Consider the following 15,033-nt stretch of genomic DNA (forward strand, 5'->3'; position numbering starts at 1 on the left):
CTAATTTATGTCTGGCATATGGAAAGGGACATTGATTCTTTGTTTCTTTTTGACCCTGGAAACCACTTATTAGAGTATAATAATGCCCTTATCACCAGAACATGTACACTCTTTCCATGAAAAGTGACCTACTTATCTGGAAGACAGGAGTTTTCGATCTTCCTTTCAGTATTTATGGTATCTTAAAGGTGATGTTCATCCCAGATCATGTTAGTGGCTAAAAGACCACTGCTATCTCAGAGTTTAGCACATAGGTGATGCGCAATAAATATCTGCTGAATAAACTAATGACAGGGATTCAGCAGAATAAATAATTTCTTAAAAGGAAAAATGAACATATATAGAAAATCATACATTGATTTTTATTCAACTCTTCCTAAACAGTTGCATACAAGAGATACCAGAATGCACAAACAGAGTAACAAATTATCATTTGCCTGACTTCAGAAATCGCAGCAAACAAGCTGGTCGACACAACACACAGAAGAGACAGTATATATCTATAGAATCTGTAGGTTAAGATATGAAACAGATTTGCTTTGCTTTTCTTTTGAATTATTTGTTAGTAGGAATAATAGGATAAAATACATTTTCTCCCATTTAATTAAACTATTTGCTTCTTCCCTTGAGTAAGACAATCATCCCCAAGAAGGAAATTGATGTTAGTGTTTTGAAGTTCATTAGTGGTTTGGCTATGAAATAAGAGTTGAAAGGGTCCTGAAAGCCTGTGGAAAAAAAGCATATAGAAGAAAGTAGAAGAAACTGGAAGCATGGGAAACAATAAAAAGAAAAGAGAGTTATGTAAGCTGTTACCTGTGGGGGAAAGCTGGCTAAAGGGTACATGGGACCTCTCCATACTATTTTTATGAATACTCGTGAGTTTATCATTATTTCAAAATAAAAAGTTAAAAAATTTGTTAAAGAAATGAGAAAGTTGAGATGGATAAGTAAACTGTCTTAAGAACAACTTCATGTAATTTGAATATATTAAAGAAAGCTATGGGAACCTCTCAACATTCTTCATTCAACATTTAGCAAATATTTATCAAGCACTTCCTCTGTAATAACCATTCTTTTAAATGTTGAGGATACAGCAGTGAATAAGACTAAGTACCTGTTCTCATGGAGCTTATATTCTAGTTTAGATAAATAATAAGCAAATGATAGTCAAATAAATACACTATGTCGGACGATGGTAAAGGGGCACAGCATATAGTTCAAGCGTTATTTTAGATAGGGTGTTAAGGAAGGAGGTAACATTGGGGCAGAATGAGGAGAGGAACGAGCCACATGCCTATGTGAGAAAACAGCATTTCAGACAGCAAGTGGAAAGGCGCAGAGGTGGGAGGATGTCCAGCATATTTGAAAAACAGCAAGGAGGTCAACATGGTATGAGAACAGTGATGGAGAGTGATAGGGAATGAGTTCAGAGACTGTAGGGGAAGCACAGGAAGCACTATAGGCCCTGACAGTCATGGTAAAGACTTTGGCTTTTACTCTGAGATGGGGAAGGTTTGGAGGATTTTGAACAGAGCAGTGACCTAATCCAATTTATATTTTTTAAAAGAATCACTCTGACTGGTGTTAGTGAACAGACATCAAGGGAAAAAGGCGGAGCAAGGAAGCCAATAAGGGGCAATTGTACTAATCCAGGTGAGCAATATTGACTTAAATCAGGGCTTTAGTGGTGAAGGAATTGAAAGTAGTCAGTTATGGGACATATTTTGACAGTAGAGCTTCAGTGGAGTTGCCTTTTTCTGAGACAGAAAGGATGGTGGGGACAGGTGGATCAACTGGGCATGTTAAGTTTTAGATGCCTGTTAAGAAGTCAAATAGTGGTGTCAAAATAGGCAAGGAGTTTATAGCTCAGGGACAGGTTGGAAGACATCAGCATGGAAATGGTACTTAAAGCCAGAGGGCTCAATGAAATTGCCAAGGGAATGGGCTTAAACAGAGAAGACAGATGGCCCAGGAACTGAGCTGTGTGTAGTGCCAACACAGAGAGGTCAGGAGGATAAATAAGAAAGAGCAGACTCTGAGGTAGGAGGAGATTCAAGGGAGAAAGGCATCCAGAAGAACGAGAGAACAATGTATTTCAAGAAGGAGAAAGTGATCAACTGTGACCAACGAGCTGAGAGAGAAGATGAGGACTAAATATTGGCCTTTAAATTTGGCAGGTAAAGACCTTAAGTAACCTTAACAGGAAAGAGTGGTAATGCCCAAAGCCTGAAAAGAGTGGATTTAAGAATGAACTTTATAAACGTAAAGAACTTTATAAAAGAACTTTATAAAAGTAAAGTCACCTCTTTCAAGGAGACTTGCTCTAAAGGAGAACAGAGAAATGATGGTATTTGGAGGGTGTGTGTAGTTAAGGGAGGTTTTTTGGTTTCTGTTGTTGTTTAAGATTGGAGTTATAACATATTTGTGTGCTAATAGGAATGAACCAGAAAGAAGAGATATTTTCCTGAAGCAGGAAGAGAGTTACATTGAATCCAAGCTGAAGTTTTCAAAGTAGGAATGAGAAAGATTTTTTGCTGCATCATTCTGAAGTGAATCTGTGAGATAAAAAAAAATAAAGGCTTATCAGAAAGGTTGATTGCAGAAATTTTGTTTATAGATGTGTAGAAATCAAGTGCAATCCTTTGGTTGGATTTGGTTTTGATGGGTTATTTATTGTGAGACAGTATGCGTTTAGCATAAAAAAAATATTCAGACAATATAGAGGTACAAAAATAGAAAATTAAAATTCATTTTTTCTCTCTCCCTGTCCTTTCTCCATACCCTCTCCTCTCTCTCTCATTCTCTTCCTCTCTCATCCAACTTCCTAGGAGAAATGATTGTTAACAGCTTGGTATATAGATATATATGTGTGTGTATATGTATACACACACACACACACACACACACAGGCACATTTACACACATACATATGTATATGTAATTATTTTACAAAAATAGGATCATATACTATTTATACTACTCAGAAACTTGCTTTTTATACCTAACAATAGGTCTTTTATATTTTTCCATCTCAATAGAAATTGCTCTATCTCCTTCTTTATAAAAAAATATGAATAGGTAATACATGAACATGATACAATATACAAAGGGACAATAGGTTATATATAGAGTCTCCCTCCAATTCCCCAGCTAATCAGTTTCTCCCCAGAGGCCACAACTATTACCAGTTTCCTATCCTTTCACAGCTAGGCACTGATATAAACATGTGTTTGTGTGTGTATCTGTTTATTTATTTACTTATTTACACAAATGGTTAGCATACCATACATGTCATTCTGTATCTTGCTTTTTAAGATTTAACTATGTCTCTTAAAGATCATTCCATACATATAGCCACCTCATTCTATCTAATGGCAACATAGTTTTCCCTTGTTTCTTGATGTATTAAGCAAATCCAGTAGCTGGGTATTTCTAATTTTTCATGATTAACTGCATGTAACATTATTAAGCAATTTAGAATTTAGAATCTATTCAGCAAGAGAAAAGAGAAGAAACCAAAATGTAGAAAGAAAACCAAAAAAAGGCATATTAGATTGTAAGGAACTGTGGATTAAGACTGAAGTCTGGGGCCTCCCCACTAAGGCTTTAAAATAAATTATTGAAAAGCACTTTGAAAATCCAGGTGCTAAACTTATTTTTAAAAAGGAATTGATTGTTTTTATTACTTTCATAGAAGATGTGAACAACGAAGACCTAGTCTCTGCCTTGGGTACCTAAACCCTCTCACTGACCTTGAAGAAGTATTTTTCTGGGATCAGTCAGCGAATGTCTAGAAAGTCATTTTTTGTTAACAGAAGTACCTGTTTAAGAAACCGTGCTCCTCCAGTTGACATTTGTAGATGGCTACAGCAGTTGATACTATTCAGAGAGGCTGGTTTATAGACACTCTGAATAACGTGATGGCACTGAAATGCTGCATCTATCAGGAAACCACAGAGGAAAAATATGTGACACATTTCTTTATCAAATGCACTATTAATTAAATTGGCTAGAAAGACAACGTCCTGTGGCGGCTGGAGGCTTAAGATGTGTAGCCCCATGTCGATTCTGTGACCACTCAGTGCATGAAACTGGATCATTCAATTCTCTTTGCTTCAATTCCCCATTTGGAAGAAAGAGGAATAATTGTGTCCAATGTCCCTGCCTATTCAAGAGGCATGCTGTGAGAAACATAAATAAGAATCTGCGCGTGGCAGAAAGTTTTCACATAAGGTACCTTTTATATGACCGTTTTAGTGTGACTGTGGCCAGGGGATGTTATTCTCAAAGGGGAGTTGGGGCAGAAAGATGCACGTATCAGGATCAACTGGGGAATAGGGTGGTATATGGAAACTCTGTATTTTATGCATGATTTTTCTGCAAACCTCCAACTTCTCTAATAAAAATTTTTAAAAAAGAATCAACTGGGGAGATGTTTCAAGCCACCCACACCTTGTTCTTTCCTCCCATCACCATTTGAGAACCACAATAACCAATGAGAATTTCAATGGCTGGTGCCATAAGTTATGGGACATAAGTATTGGGTTCTGAACAGTGGCAGATGGCACACAGTAGCAGGAAAGATCATGGGGATTTGGTTGCAGGGAGACCGGGCTTTGAATGTTGGCTCACACCTTACTAATCATGTGATCTTGAACAATTTCATTAACCTTTTGAAAGCCTCATTTTCCTCACCTGTAAAGCACCTGCCTTTAAGGTCTGCATGTGTCTGCCAAATAGTATTCAACCAATAGTTCTTCCATTGGTTCATTGGTAACCCTGACCTTAACTGTCCACTCTGAACTATGATCTAAGGCAACATTTGTCATCATATGGGTTTACCAACTAATTCTCTCTTAAAGGTTTAATAGATATTGGATCCATAGGAACATTTATGCACAAATATAGAATTTTAAAACTAGAAATGACTTTAAAACCATAAAGTTTATCCTCAATAGATCTTCATTTTTGAATGGCAAAACTAAGGTTCAGCAACGTAAGACATTTACCCAAGTTTACACAGCTGATATGTAGAAAGGTAAGAACTAGATCCACATCTTCCATCTTCTAGCCTAGCACTTTTTACTTCTTTCCTTTCTCAAACCACACATTTAATGAAACTAAAATATGCTTGCTTTAAGAAGATAATGATGAGAATGTTCTTTCCTTTCCATTGTAGGAGTCAGTAAGAATCATGACATAGGACAAGAAAAATCCTGTGAGATGGCCCACATCTGGCTAATAAAATTAGGAGCATAAAACAGTGTGGAAAACCACCCCCTATCATCACAGAGGAACCATCCAAAGACCCAAAAAGAGTGAGGACAGCCTAAGCTCCCAGACCCAGATAGAGAACCACATTGTAAGGAGTAAGTGGGAGAATAAGGAGGAGAATTTCATTTTCCTCATGACTTCCCAAGGCTGGTCCTGCAGTTCAAGCTTCTATGAGCCACAGTTTCCAAATAGCTCCATGTTTTCTGCAATAAATGTGTACTACAATTACCCTGCCCTGAGCTAATATGGTGGTGTACAGATGTATAGTGAATTCAGGAAGCAGAGTCGGGAGAAGTTATTACCACCAAGAAAACTGAAAGGCAAGTGGACAGACAGAGGCTACACATGTGCCTCTGAAAAGAGGACCAGAGGATTTCCTGGGCTCCCTCAACAGGGCAGGGCACCAACCCTGCTTGAATAGCCGGGCTACAAGCCTGAGTCATTGGACAGCATGCAGTGGAGGGGAAGGTCACGGAACTGGAAGCACACCCAGTCCATTCTGGGCACCTGCCTGTCTGCCCACGAATGACTGTGGAATATAAGGCAAGCAGACTGTCCCAAAGTTGGCCCCAAGTCTCCGAATCCATGCAGGCTGGGCTCTGCAACCACAGCAGTCTCCACTCCAGCCCAGGCCTCCCCCAGGAAGGCATCTGTTACCCCCTGCTTGGCCTCCAGTTCTGTGGTCACCAGTGGAACCCAATGGCCATAAATTTCAAACTCTGCTAAATGTTGACCTACTTCTAACTCTTAACTGACTGCAACTTCCCCTTTGGGAAAACAGCCTTGCTCCTGAGTGCTCTCTACTAAATGAGTGCCACCTTGTCTCTTTCCTCCACATCATCATTATAATTAATAAGCAACAATATCATCCCTTGTGGTTATGTTCTTATTAGTTGTTAACTGCCCTTAGCATCATTATCTCATTAGGACTTTACACCTAAATTACTTTATCAGCTTCCCTCTGAAGGGGGTCTGGTGCTGTCTGGCTGAAAGGAATCCCCTGCATAAATACAAAAAAGCAAAAAAGGATCATGAAAGGCATTTAGACTTGCTCCAAATGTTAATATTTTTTTAAAAGTAATGTTATTTCTACAACTAGAAATACTTTTCATGGCTATAACTTCTCTTGTCCAAAGCATTCAAAGCAACACCTACAGCTTTTTAACTTAATCTCACTCATTTTTATGAAGAAAAGAAATGCTATGGAAGAATATATTCTATATATTTTCAACCATTAAAACTTCCTCATCAGTACCCACATTTCCATTTTGATAAATTATCTCCACTTCTTTCTTTAAGATGCTGACTTTAAAAATTTTATGTGAGAGGCTGTGAACAGGTATGCTCGCTTTCTCCCCACTTCATTTGTTCTAAATGCAATCTTTCCTTCAACTTCCCCTGACAATACTTAGCTTTTCTTTTCTTTTAGAGTGTTCATTTTATAATTTAACCTTTTGTAAAGATAGATGAAGACTATCCTACTCATAAATGAACGAAGAAAGACTAATACATTTCTTTAGAAATGCTTTCATTCCTGAGGACTAATGATGTTTATTGTTTCCTCTATTGTCCTCACAACTTCATGTTAACTATAAACTCTTTTCATCTTTTTGTCCTCTATTTCTAGATTGTGCATATTCTCCAAAGGTTGAGGAATATGCCCTCAAGAGTTCAACTTTGCCCTTCTCTTTACAGCCATCAGTCGCATTATGTTTTCCCAACCTAAATATCTCCTCCCCTCACCTTTTCTCCTCCTGTCATCATCGCCCATGTAATTAATTATTCATCTTCACTTTCCCTAATTCCCTATTTTAAAATATCTTATCTCATATTCTTCATTACTCACTTATCCTTCAAACTCTATTGTTCATTGAATTTTCTCATGCAATGTATGGTCTGATTTAGTTTGCGGCATTCGTTTCTCCTTTCCTGGTCCCCACACGAGTCATCATTTCTTTCCCCTATCATTTCTATTTCCCAAGTTCCTCTGTTTTTCTGAAGGTGCAGATCATGATTGGAAATGGTGGGAATGAATCTTAATATCCCAATTCTCCTTCCATTTATTTACTTACTTAAATTTTTAAATCAAAATATCATTCCAAGAAGTCTAGTTTTAAAATTCTCAAGCCTTCCCACCAAGACAATCAAATACACTATACTTCTTTTCTATTTAATTGGTGCAATATGAGAAAAAGCATCCTTAAATGAAATCTCACATAGTTGGTTGGTGTGAATCTGGTATGTGTCAACTATACTTCTCCTCTTTTGTGACTAAAACCTAATATGTTTGACAAAATATTTATCTTATGAATCTATGTCATATAAGCTTTTTCTCTTAGATATTGAAAGTAAACCCTATATATAGAAATCCTGCTGTCATCAAAGTTTCTGTTAACACCCAGTCTATTTTTCTGGAAAAGCATGACTTTCAGTTTTTTTTTGGCTTTACGGTTGTGCTCATTTTGTTTTGTTTTCTAATCACCACAAGCTTCAGGGCCTTCTTCCCGCTCTCTTTATCTTTCTTTCCTCCTCCTCCTGGAATCTCAAAAGAATTCATTTCAACAAACACTGGAGACACTCATTCATCCCTTTATTTTTTCTACTTCAGGATCCTTACTCACCTCCCCCTTTTCCCAACTTTATGACAGGACTGATTCCCATCTTTGCACAGTTTCACCTTTCTATTCCCCTCACTTCCCCTCCATCATTTTATTTTACTCCATGCTTGCACTCCATTTCCATCCCTGACCACGTTTGGCAGTTTGTGTGGTTCCTGATGTTCTCTCAGCCTGGCTCCCTGGTCAAGAGACAGCCATCTTTTTCCCACAATGCCCTCTGCTGCTGGCAGAAGCAAAGCATCATGACCATCAACTATATTAGTGATAAACCACGGCAATGAAGGTAATATATTGACCAAGGGACAGCTTTAAACCATGCTTAAAGGCACGAGTTGGGGCCACTTCCCAAACTCTATCTCCCTACTGTACTTCCTCTGGAGAACAATATTCGTTTTTCAAGATTATTGTTTATCTCATTATATCACAGGCACACAAGGGTCTTGAATAGGAATAAGGTTGAGAAATTGTAACCACTGAAACCTAGCATGTATTTCCATATAATTATGACTTTATTCTCATTCTAAGCTGGCCAATATATAGATCACTTGTGCATTGGGAAGTCTTGCTCATTGAATGATTGAAATATGTCTCTTTGGAAAGAATTGGGTTTCCCCGAGTTAATCCTTTCTTATATAATCCCAATTATCTATACTTTTTTCTAAAATGTGACCCCTTTCCCCTCACTATTCTATTACAATTCACACATGATTTCTTTTGAGGGTACAATATGGTCTAATTTTCTTCATTATTCAATTTGGATCCTGTTAAGTGAGACAGGCATTCACTGACAAGAAGAACATTTAAATTTTGGCAAATAAGTTCATTAGTATTCACAAAGCTTTGCACCCCTCATATTTAATAAACCTTTCCATTACAGAGAAAGAAATCCTGTAAAATAGTCAAACAAATTAGTGATGGGGCCACCAGGAGAGTACCTTCAACCGTGATTCAGAGATGTCTCAGTTTATCAGTTTTCTGTCAATCATTAAAACAAGAAAGATGAAACATGAAATTATATACAAGGAGACAGAACTCCAAATTCTTTCATCCTTGCTGAAGCAGAAGAGTTTTAATTGCTTGGAAAAATAAGATTTTTGTTTTCTCTCAAAAGGGACAGAGAAAACAAGTACAAATTGCCATATTGTCAATGGCTAGAACTACAAGACTCCAGACCATGCAAATAAGAAGTGAAAAGACCAGTCCATCACCTGTACATTTTGTCTTCACAATGACCAATATCCAGATACGAAAGATCAGATGATTTACAGAATGTTACGCCTTTTCATTGGGATGTATTGAGTCATATAGATTTACTGATACTGTTTCTGCTTAATTGAAGTAGCACTGCACTAAAATACTTGAATATGCTGTCAATTATTCTAGGATCAATATTCCATTTTTGTATGTTACCCAGGCCCTTTGTTTCTCTTCTAAGCCCCCGGCCATCCCATCTTGTGAACATTACACTGTTTTCAGTGGAGAGGGAAAATAAGGACAGGAAAGGAAGTACAGGACAGGATAGGAAGTAAAACACTAATCAAGGTCTGCAAAAAAAGGAAGGTAACAGAGAAAATTAAAGCTCTTGGCTATGGAAAGGTATTGGTGTTAACCTCAATTGGGAAGCAAAATTGAGAGTCCAGAATAATTAATTCCACCATTTAAGTCAGAAATTGAAGTCGCTAAAACTATGTCACAGGATAAAATTCTCAAACCAAATAGTTTGTTAGCAATTCTGAATTTGAAATTCCATAGATTTATTTTTCCATGAAATATTTTCTGGACTCTAATATATTTATAACAGAATTGCTAATGATGAAAGAAACAACAATGAGAAGTATTGCTTATATATAATTTATCATAACTTCTTTTTGTTTGATTAGTGTTTTTCTTTTCCTTTTTTAAGAGGCCACCAACCTAGGGAATATAAGAAGTACAGTATAGATTTTTTTTTAAAAGTCTATTTATTGAGAAGCATTTTTTCTCAAGTTTAGGAAGTAGTCACCTAGATTGTCCTTACCAGGACAGGATGGCTGTCACTGTATGGAGGACTATCCCTCTTCAGATATATGCCAAGAAGGAAAAGATTGTCTCCTCCTTATATCTGGACATAGATGTTTTCGTGGTGACTCTGAGGCTAGCGAATACCTGGATGTATATATTTCTCAAGGCACCCCACAGCATGAGCAGAATACGCACCTTTCTGTAATCAGTTACCTTGGGAATACCACCAGTACACTCCCCTGGGATATGACTGCTTTTTTACCAAAGGAAAATCCAGTGAACGAAAAGAGGGAGGGTTTTGTCCTCTCTCCTGTGAAAGCTTCTAGAGTGATAGAAAAGCATCAGGTTTGCCCTTTATCTCCAAACCTAGCACATCCCTACTGCATGCCACATGGCATATGCTCAGTAGATACGTGATAAAAGAAAGGAGAGAAAGAAAGGGAGAGAAAGAAGAAGGGAGGAAGGAGGGAATAAAGCCTTTATGAACTCTACAGGGTATGTTGCTAGAACCTTCCCAATTCCAAGGGGGAGAATCAGGTTCCTTGTATCCTACAAGGTGGACAAAAGCCCCACTGCCACCAAGAAAAAAACATGGCAGTCAGATGACTGCTACTGGCATCAACTTGACCTAACAGCTTAGGAGCAGGAGAGTCAGAAACTAGCCAGCTGTCCAGTAGTCTGGGACCTGATCGTAACATTTTTAGAGCTGGACAAGGCCCCTGGAAGCACCCAAGAGGCATGCAAGTTGAATTGAGAAGTGACTTGCCCACAGCCACATAGTTTGTTAATATTAGAAAAAAGACTAAAACGCCAATCTAAGTTTCCCAATCCAGCATTCTTCAAGCTTCAGCTTTCCTACACAGAACAGAGCAACAGCTGGTTCCTGAATTCTATTCATTTCTATTACCTAACCCATGTCACATAATATTTCCATTGCCAGAAGTCCTACTAACACCAACCCCTTCCCCTGGCATCATAGGATTTTGTATAGTTTGCTGGGAAAAACAGTCTATGCTGGTTCATAGAGCATTTGTCGAATGCAGTCTGGTAGAACATGGGTCACTAGGTATAATTAAGGCAATAGGAATTGCCCTTGTAAGTTGGAATCCCCGGATCCAGAATATCTTTATGGTCACTTGTTTGCTGTAGCCACTGCTCTTCACACCTAAGGGAAAACTAGAATGTAAGTTCCAGGAGGGTAGAAACCATGTCTATCTTGCTCTTCAAGTCTTCCCAATGTCCAGAATGTACTTAACTATTTGTTGCATTAATTAACATGATCTCCAGTTCCATTTCTCATGATTGCAAGAATGTTCCAAGAGGCCCTCATCTACAAATACACTGCAATATCACTCTTCTGCCAAATCTTTCTGAGGGTCCCAACTCCACCTGGTATCTCCATAGATCTAATTAACTCAAAACAGGATGGGGTTTGACCACCAATCCATGGGCAAAGAATTCAAGTTCCATTTGACTTGATTAACTCGTTAGTAATGACCCTCAACCCTGAGTGAATGAAGACACATTAAAGGCTGACATCCTAGAACCTGAAGATAGACAGTCTATGCTACATCTTCATTTCCAAACCCTAGAGTGCAGAGGAGACATGTAGGCTAATAAACTAGTGCCTCCTTCAAAACACTACTTGCTCCATCTTTACTAGAGGGCAGGCTGAGCTCTGCAAGGGGACAAAGCCAGCAGGAGGACCACTGTGGTATTAAGCCTACCCTCCATTGTCACAAACAATCTAGCTGGGGCATTCAATTTATATGGTGTTTTTCCACTAAGAGAAACAGTGGCCCTGCAGTAAAACAGCCTTACAGTCCTGTATATCCTGATGACTCCCTGATCCCCACCCTTAAGGAATTTTCATACCATTTCTTCCAGCCCCACTCAGAATTTTCCCTGAGAGAACTGCTGATAAATATATTTTCCTCTCCTTATGTTTCCACAGATGGATGAGCACACTGTTGGCTTGTTAGCAGCCCTTATAGGCTAGTCCTCCAGGCAGATGTCCAGCTGGGCTGCCTTTAGTCTGACCCTGATGACAGCCATTACTTGAGAAGGAGAAGGCGACCTAGTTAGAAACTGTAGTTGATGGTCCTCCTCTCTCAGGGGGGTTGTCCCGTCCACAAAGTCTTCCTGACAATGGTGTCCAGGGGGCAGGGTTCAAGGACCTCAGCAGCATCCACAGACAGCGATGGAGGAAAAGGCTGCGCTCCTCCAAAGGAGTGGGTTTTCCTTCTGTGTCAGCAACTGTAAAATTATAAATGGAAGATTAAAAAGTTAAGCCACTTAAGTGAGGCTCTTGGTAAATACACAGCTTAAACAAAGCCCGATGAGGGATTCATTGCCATCTAAGTGAAGTCTGTGGTTTTCCAGACAATAGGGCAGAGTCTGCAGGAATACCCAAGGATCACCTGAGGATTCTCCTCTCCTTTGTTAATTTTGCTGTACCAAAGAAGGAGGAAAAATTACAATTGTAATTAAATGCAAATGAATCTGCTTGGAAAAAGAGTATGAAATGAGTGGGCTAGAGTGGGATATATTAGGGAAAAAGGAAAGAGAGCCAGTGAATCCAAAAACAACCTCTTCTTCATGGTGTTGCACAGGGATTACCTGAGTAGAGTAGTGATTATGAGACCTGAATGAGAGCTGAATAAATTATATTGGGGAACATACTTGGATTTAAGATCCCATGAAAAGTCAGAAGCATGGTAAATCACAACTTATCTGGTTCCTGGGCAATCAAAATCATTGAGTCCCAGAGTCTTTAACAAAATAAGACAAAACGGTAAGAACCTCACCCAAAGATGGTCTAGATCAAACATCTCTAGTCCAGGGAGTCTCTCCCAAAATTATCTAGGGAAATGCATGTAGTGCCACTGTCCAGGTACTGGGCAAAATTGCTACACCAATGACTATCTTTGGCTGCCACTCCTTCCTTTGCTGTGTCCCTTTGCCATCTCCTCTCTGTCCCCTTTCTCAGTTCCTGGGGGGGAACCGAGTATCCATGTGCTATTACCCACGCACTTAAACTTCTTTAATCTAACAGACATCAGTTAGAAAGTTTTGCAATTGCTAGATTTGAATATTTCATACTGGAGCATTAATAAATGGTGGCTTTAACACCCACATGGGGTGTTTGTAATTTATGAATGGAGCTTGTATAAAGAAGCTCTTAATTACTGGAAAATGGGAAGGAGATGGCAGACAAGTGAGCTGGGAAGGGGGAAGGGCTTCCCATGCTTCTTGTTTAATCTCACCACGATTCCACATCAACCACCAAACCTCCAAACAGTGGACCTCAGCAACTTTGCCTCCAATGATGCTGAACCACTGCTAACCCAGCCTGACCTGAGAAAACAGTTCTGTCCTCAGAACCCACAGAAGAGGCAAGTTCTGCAGGACTGACAGCCAGGCCTATTGTGAAGCCTCCTACGGACACCAGTAGTCTCTTATTCCCAGTGTCTCCCCTCAACCAAATCCCTCACTTTACAAAGAAGCAAACTGCAAGGTCTACCCAGTGTCACACAAGGTACGACTAATGACGTAGGGCCAGGACCCAGGCCAGGTCTCCCAGTCCATGCCCTGCCCAAGTTGATTCCTGTGAGCACAGTTGTTTTTTCTCTAGACACAGGCAGGAGAATCATGTCCCCAGACTCCAGAGCAGTGATTTCTGGGGAGTATTTTCTCTTTCCTGGGCCTGCCATCTGATTCAGTGAGTTTGGGGTAATGCATAGGAATCTGCATGTTAATAGGCTCCCTGAGGCATCTGATCTGCTGCATTTAGGAACTACCCCTCCAGAACTTGCACTTGCTCACGCCCCTACCTATCAGCTCCACCCAAAGGGCTGGAAGGTCCACCTATGGGGCTCTGGGGACATCTTCTTGAGCCCAAAGATCAAAGGGCTCTTAGCCATCTGCAAGTCAGAGCCTAAAGACAAACACCAGCCTCCAAATCACAAAGAATGCTGAAGGAGCCCTGTTGGCCTTGACATATCTGTGGCTAGTGAGAGCCCAGCAATATCCTCAAAGTTCCTGTACAATAAATTCTCCAGCATGTATTGAGCCCCAAGTTCCTGTGACCAGGAAAAGTAAGCCCTAGTTGGAAACAAGCTATTAGGAAGATCAGACACATACACTTAAGAACATCATCATTATAGAGCAATGTCATTGAGGATGGAATACAACAATACAGGTTAGCAACATACAAGCTTGTCCCTGTGTCATTCAATGATTTCCAAACCCACTGCCTGGCAAAATTGGCCATGGCTGTTGCTGAACCCCATACCCGGAGATTCTGATTCAGTGTGCCTGAAGAAGAGAGTAGAATCTGTTATTTTACTAGCTCCCAGGTGAATCATATGCAGTCATTTGAGATCCTTACAATGTGCTTGAGGGCTGGGCCTTGAGGACTTCAAGGAAATTGGTTGGTGGCTTCTTCACGCTCAGGGTGTGCTGCTGCTCAGCATCCTTAGCCTACTCACATTGGCCCCGGGAATCCAGGTCTGTTTGGTTTTGTTCCTCGTAGGTCAGCCTTGGCCTGCACCATGAGGGGAAAGGGCCTCCTTCGTGTTCCCTGTAGCGATTTGCTTTCCGGAAAAGGGAGCAGATTTTTTCCTCAGGGAAACTCACAGGCAAAAGCCCATGTACATATTGTATGATTCCCTTCATGCAAAAATGTCCAGAATAAGTAAATCCAGAGAGAGAGAAAGTAGATTAGTGGTTGGAAGGGGCTGGGGGAAGTGAGGAGTGGGGAGTGCTAAAGCTCTAAAGGACACAAGGTTTCTTTGTGGGGGTGATGAAAATGTTCTGGAATTAAATAATGGTGATTACTGTACAACCTTGTGAATATATTAAAAACCACTGAATTACACATTTTAAAAGGCTGAATTTTATGGTATGTGAATTACATCCATCGTAATACAATAATAATAGTGACAAGTATAGTTAAGATTTATTGAGTGCTTCCCATTCTCTAATCCCTCTGCTAAATTCTCTATATAGATTAATCTGTACAATCTTCACAAAAACTGAGAGGTACACACTATTGCTATCCCCATTTTACAGAGATGGAAATGTTGAGGCAGAGAATCTATATCGCTAATTCTTGGTAGAGCCAGGATTTGAACACAGA

The 15,033-nt window shown here is 39.6% G+C and overlaps 1 long non-coding RNA gene across 1 annotated transcript in view; it reads right to left on the minus strand.

Moving 5' to 3' along the window:
- Nucleotides 1-339: 339 nt before the first annotated feature.
- The window catches only part of LOC119534413, a 43,196-nt gene continuing 28,502 nt past the window's right edge, over nucleotides 340-15,033 (minus strand). The window contains exon 2 of the long non-coding RNA XR_005217020.1: nucleotides 340-12,149. This is a non-coding gene — a long non-coding RNA (uncharacterized LOC119534413). The remainder of the gene's footprint in view (nucleotides 12,150-15,033) is intronic.

Source organism: Choloepus didactylus, chromosome 5 (assembly GCF_015220235.1).
Source record: "Choloepus didactylus isolate mChoDid1 chromosome 5, mChoDid1.pri, whole genome shotgun sequence".
Classification (NCBI taxonomy): domain Eukaryota; kingdom Metazoa; phylum Chordata; class Mammalia; order Pilosa; family Megalonychidae; genus Choloepus; species Choloepus didactylus.